This window comes from Cupressus sempervirens, chromosome 4 (genome assembly GCF_028749045.1).
Source record: "Cupressus sempervirens isolate cs-2001-9-10 chromosome 4, ASM2874904v1, whole genome shotgun sequence".
Taxonomy (NCBI): domain Eukaryota; kingdom Viridiplantae; phylum Streptophyta; class Pinopsida; order Cupressales; family Cupressaceae; genus Cupressus; species Cupressus sempervirens.
Window position 1 is genome coordinate 191,067,286 of NC_143121.1, and position 5,991 is coordinate 191,073,276.

The following is a 5,991-nucleotide window of genomic DNA, read 5'->3' on the forward strand; positions in this document are numbered from 1 at the left end:
AGAGCCCCAGACATTTTTTGAGGATTTGCATAGAACCCCTATCACCCATTCAAGTTTTGAAAGGTTTTCCTACAACCCTCAGCCCTTGCCTTCACCACCATTTAAAGAGATTACAATGAAGAACAGTTTGTCCCAAATAGAAACATATAGAGTTTTAAGGTTTATGGCTCAGATTTACAAATCTTCAGCCACTGGATTCTCTTCACTCTTCACACGTTTATTTATTTTATAGAAGAAATGCAATTTTTTAAAATCTTCTTTTTATTGCATATTAATGACCTGTTTGGAAAGAAATGATATCTATATAACTCTAGGTTGTGAACAAAATAGTCAACAATAGCAAAAAAATGTTGACCAAAGCATTTGCATGGTTTTTTAATTTATTTGTCATTGTATCATTTACATATTTATACAAAAGGAAGTGTAATCATTTAGTAGCTAGAATTTGGCAACCAACATTAAAAGAAACCATACTATTTCGTTAAAATTATTCCTCAACTTAGACTGATTGCAATCTTCTATTAAAAGAAACAATGAAAGTAATTTTCTAACATAACCGATTTGTTAATATAATTTTTACATGTAATAAATTTCACACAGACTACATATATTTCACCATGAGAACTTCTATGAGAACTTCTAAGAGGAATCGAGTTCAAAGAACAAGGCCTCTACTTATGCACAAAAGAGGGGTTATGCTTCACTGCAATCTAGAAAATGAAAGCAATGCCAAAGATCAAATTAACATACCAAATCAACCTGAAATACCAACTCCAGATCCAATAGATGTAGTGGATGTGCAAGGTAGAGTTTCTAGTACACAAATGACTTCTACTACATCTAAGAATGCACCAATAAGAAAACAGTGGTCAAATTCAGACTTGGACAATGCAATCAAAGACGTTGAAGATAATATGTATTCGATCCGAGCTGCTGCCAAGAAATGGGGTATTCCTTTTACAACATTGTCAAATTGGTTGCAAGGTATCACAACTAGAACAAAGAGAGGTCCACCGACTATATTATCAAGTGAAGAAGAAATGGAAATAGTTCAATGGTGTCAAGATATGGCAGAGATGGGATATGGTCTTGAAATAACGCAATTAAAAGCACATGTTGCTCACATTTGTGAGACCAGGCCAAACCCTTTCAAAAATGGTTTTCCAGGCAAGTCATGGTGGAGAGGGTTCAAAAGAAGACATCCTGAGCTGGCATTAAGAACAGCAGAAGGTATAGATAAAGATAGAGCTACCATGCTTAGACCATCCATAACAGCAGCTTTTTATGACAATTTGGCAAAAGTTTACAAACATAAACAATATGGCCCACACCAAATTTGGAACTGTGATGAAACAGGTGTTCAAGCTGGGAGAAATTGTGGAATGAAGGTGATAGCCAGAAAGGGCTCAAGGAGTGTGCCATATGTACTATCAAAAAGTAGAGAATGGATCACCATATTATGTTGTGTTAATGCTGCAGGACAGAGCATTCCAGGATTCTACCTTTTTAAAGGTCAAAGGCAAATAAAAAATTATATTGTAGGTTGTGAACCAGGGGCTTGTATGGCAACCCAACCTCATGCATGGATGACCAAGGAACTATTCCTCAATTGGTTGCATCACTTTGCCAGATCTGTGCCTGGTGGAGTTTCACCTAGCAATAGGCATTTACTTATATTTGATGGTCATGGGAGCCATGTGGCACTTCCTACAATTCAAGAGGCAAGAGTTCTAGGAATTGATCTCCTTACATTGCCAAGTCACACAAGCCACAAGCTCCAACCTTTAGATGTAAGTGTATTTTCTCCTTTTAAGAACCACTTCAAGAGAGAGAGATCAGAATGGATGGCAAAGCATCATGGATTAGAAATAAATAAGTCTGAATTAGCTACCTTATGCAGCAAAGCATTCAAAAAGGCCCTCACTCCAGAAAATATCAAGGCAGGATTTAAGAGGACTGGTATTTGGCCATTGAACCCAACAACACTTATAAATGACATGAATCCTAGTAGAGCATTTCCGGTTGGTGTTGAAGAGGAAGATGAAGCAATTGCTCTTGAAAGTATTCTTAGATTTGCAGGAGTTAGTGAGTCTGATATTCAAGAAAGAGTAGAACGAATTCAAAGAGAAAATGATGCAATTGAAATGCAACTACAACACGATAATGCCACTGCTGAACAGGGACAGCATGATTCTGCCACTACTGAACAGGGACAGCATGATTCTGCCACTGCTGAACAGGGACAGCATGATTCTGCCACTACTGAACAGGGTCAACATGAATCGGTACATACTGTGCAAGATATATTAGATTTAAGTATTCCTACTGAAGTGAGTATTCCTAATTACATCATGGAAGGTGCTAAAAACCTTTGTGTGAACTTGGACTTAAATAATGAGGATATAGGATTGTCACTACCATCCCCTCCTCCATCTCTTCCAAACACATTGGTTCATTACTATGCAACAACAGAGTTTGGTGTAGAAAATGTAGAGAATCAATCAACAGATAATGATGGCAATGACGGTATAGTGGATGAAAACATTACGAATATAGATAACAACCAGCTAGAAGGTAACCGTATGCCATTATTATCATCTTTCTTGAAGTTACCAAATGCAAGGGTCAATGAAAAATATTCCCATGAGAGTGGTGGCACGATCAGGCTCAACCGACAATCCCAACTACTCACAGGAGATGAGTTCATGCAAATTTACATGGAACAAGAAGCCAGAAAAAAAGAAATTGAAGAATTGAAAGCCAAAAAAAGGGAACAAGCAGAGGAGAGAAAAGCTAGTAGAGCTATCCAGAGAGAGTTGAAAGAACAAAAGAAGCTAGAAAATGCAATGAAGAAGCAAAAGAAAGAACAACTTCAAATGATACAGAGGAAAGAGAGAGAGCAAAAAAAGGAACAGGTCAAAAAAATGAGAGAAATTGAAAAAGCCAAAAAGGAGTTGGTAAGGCAAAGGCGTTTAAGCAATCCCTCAAATCATCTTCCAGAAAATTCAATTCTCAGGGATATAATGAACATTTACACTCCTGCTTATTCATCTATTGCCAACTGTTCAAACAACAATCAAATTTGTGCAAGCCAAGTACATCTTCCTATAACACCTCTCATGGAGCAAGTAAATGGAGGATCTACAGCCATAGCTAATGGAGGGTCAAGTTCTAATATTACATCCGTACCCACAGATGTTGTAGGTGTACATAAAAGCTAATATGAATGTGTCACTAATACTATCTAAGAGGTATATGTTCCTTGAGATAGTTTTTATTTTATTTGGGGTTTTTGGTAGGTACATCATTCATCAAACCATATTTTTTTCAAGTAAAATTTCCTTGAAATTGATTTATTTTATTTTATTTTATTTTTGTAGGTATATGATTCATCAAACCATATTTTTGAAGTAGAAGTTCTGTATTTTGTGGATGGATGTTACGTACATGAATGATCAAACCATATACAGGTGCTCCTTGAACTAGATATGCCATATGTTATGAAGTATTTTGGCTAACTTCATAGATTGATGTAACTCGAGACTGGACTATGTTGAAACTGGATATACCATGTGCTATGAAGTATTTTGGTTAACTTCATACATTGATGTAAATTGAGACCAGATTATAAACTATGATGTAATGTTTTTTATTTTTGGATAGAATATAGGCAAATGAGTTATCACGCCATATACAGGCTCCTTGAAACTGGATATACATATACGATATGCTATGAAGTATTTTGGTTAACTTCATGCATAAATGTAAATCAAGACCATATTATAACTTACGCTGTAAAAATTTGGAGTTTTGGAAGGAAGTTAGGAAAATGATTGATTGTGCCATATATAGCCTCCTTGAAATTGGGCATATTTACATAAATTCACATTGTATGTATACGTGCATATTTACATACTCATCCATAATTTTGGGCATATTTGTTTTTAAAAACTTCATATGTGACTATTTCTTCTCAGCCTAAAATTTCATAAATAAACTACCTAGTCTAGAGTTGTAGTTTAGTCAATATAAATTCATGCAAATATCTGCAAGTACATGAATATATGCATGCTTCTTCTATATGTTCATGCATTAGTGACCTATATTTAACTACCAGAATTAAACTAATAAAACAATAAAAACTACAAGAATTAAACTAATAAAACAATAAACAAAATACGAACTAAATAGAGTAGAAAAAAGGGATCATTGCCTTAGTGAGGTGTAAATTAACCTCACCTGAAATCAATAGTGACTTCATCCTCCTTTTATGCAACCCAATTTCATTTCCTGTACAGAAAAAAAATGCAACATACAATTGTATAGCGATAAACAAATTAATGATCAAACTGGTGAGTAGGATGATACCAAATAAGGCAAAGGAAGTCTTCATTTGAAATGAATTAAATTGCCAAGACAGACATCAGCATGTCTAATCTGAACAGTCTAGAATTAATGGATAAGTTGGCAACATTATTAGTGAAGCTACAGTGCCATCAACATCTGAACAAGCATCAACATCTGAACAAGCATCACCATCTAAACAAGCAGTGAAGCTACAGTGCCATCTGTCCTACAGTCCACCTGAGATGCACATTATAGAATTCAATATGTCATCATCAAAAATACAACAATCTCTATTTCAAATTAAGTAATTTATCATAAAACAAAAGATGTCAAACTTGCACATTCATTTTATTGTTATTTGAAAATAGATGTAATTTTTTCAAAATAAAACTCTCATCATGATACCATGATCATGATCCAAGAATCATCATGATACCATAAGAATGCTTGTGGGCAAGCGTTTTCCAAGCAAGGAAGACTGTGATGTGCCCAAACTGAGAAACTACAAATCAATGAAAGATTCAAATAATTTTTAATTTTACAGGAATATATCTCAAGGGAGGGTCAATTTAATCCAAGAAGCCTACTCTCCTATTTTTGAGTGGGGATCTTGCACCCTTGTTTGATTTTGTTACTAGCTTTCTTGTGAACCTAGCGTATCAAAACCACTATGAAAATTCTATATATCTGGACCGAATACTTTTGTTTTGCAGCACGGTGAGAAAACAGTTATAACTTTGGGTTGCAGTTGAAGACAGTGCTAAGAGGACTCAAGATTGAGAAATGATTAATGTGAACCAAGTGCATGGGGCTGAGGATGTAGAGCAAATGACTTGTGACAGTAGGGTAGGCCTTTAAGATCGAAGGTAGTTACAATTTACTTTTCAATCATATCTCTTTTGTATAAAATGTTTTGGTTCTTCTCTATTGCAGCGACTAGAAATACCCTTTTTAGATGTACTGTCATATTTTTGTATCAGTCTTTTATCAGACATTTACACCAAATTGTGGATACCACTTTGCTGTTTTCTTAGATGTATATATTGCAATAATATTAGTGGAGCCTAACCATGGAAAGATTCCTAATAAATTAACTGTGCCTCTATGTAACTTTGATAATAAAATCAAGAAAGATTAAGAACACTTCATTGAATTTCTGAAAAGCAATACAGTGCAACATGCTAAAGGTGTCAAATATAAAAAGATTAAAGTGATAAGGATTCAAAATCAAAGGAGAACCAGGGTTGTAATACATGCCAGGTTGTTGGTGAGCAGTACAAACTATTTCTTGTCCTCGGGAAAAATAAAATCTAAAATGTCTTAGCATATTTTGTATTGCTTGCAAACTCCTTGCAATCTCATACTTGAGATAGAAATGTACATGATCATAAACCAAAAACCAGTTAAAATGCCTTATGTTTAACCCTTACTACTAATTGCATATACCATTTCAAAAGCTCAAAACTGCCAAGCTTTTATAATTAATCTACTGTACAAATTTCAACTTAAACAATATTATCTACCAATATATGCACTCAATTCGTAGCCATAAATTTCCTCCCACCCCACCTTACCTTTCAAGCCAACTCAACCTTTAAGTAATTTGGTAAATATTTCCTTCCCAACAGACTTCATTTTCCTGAA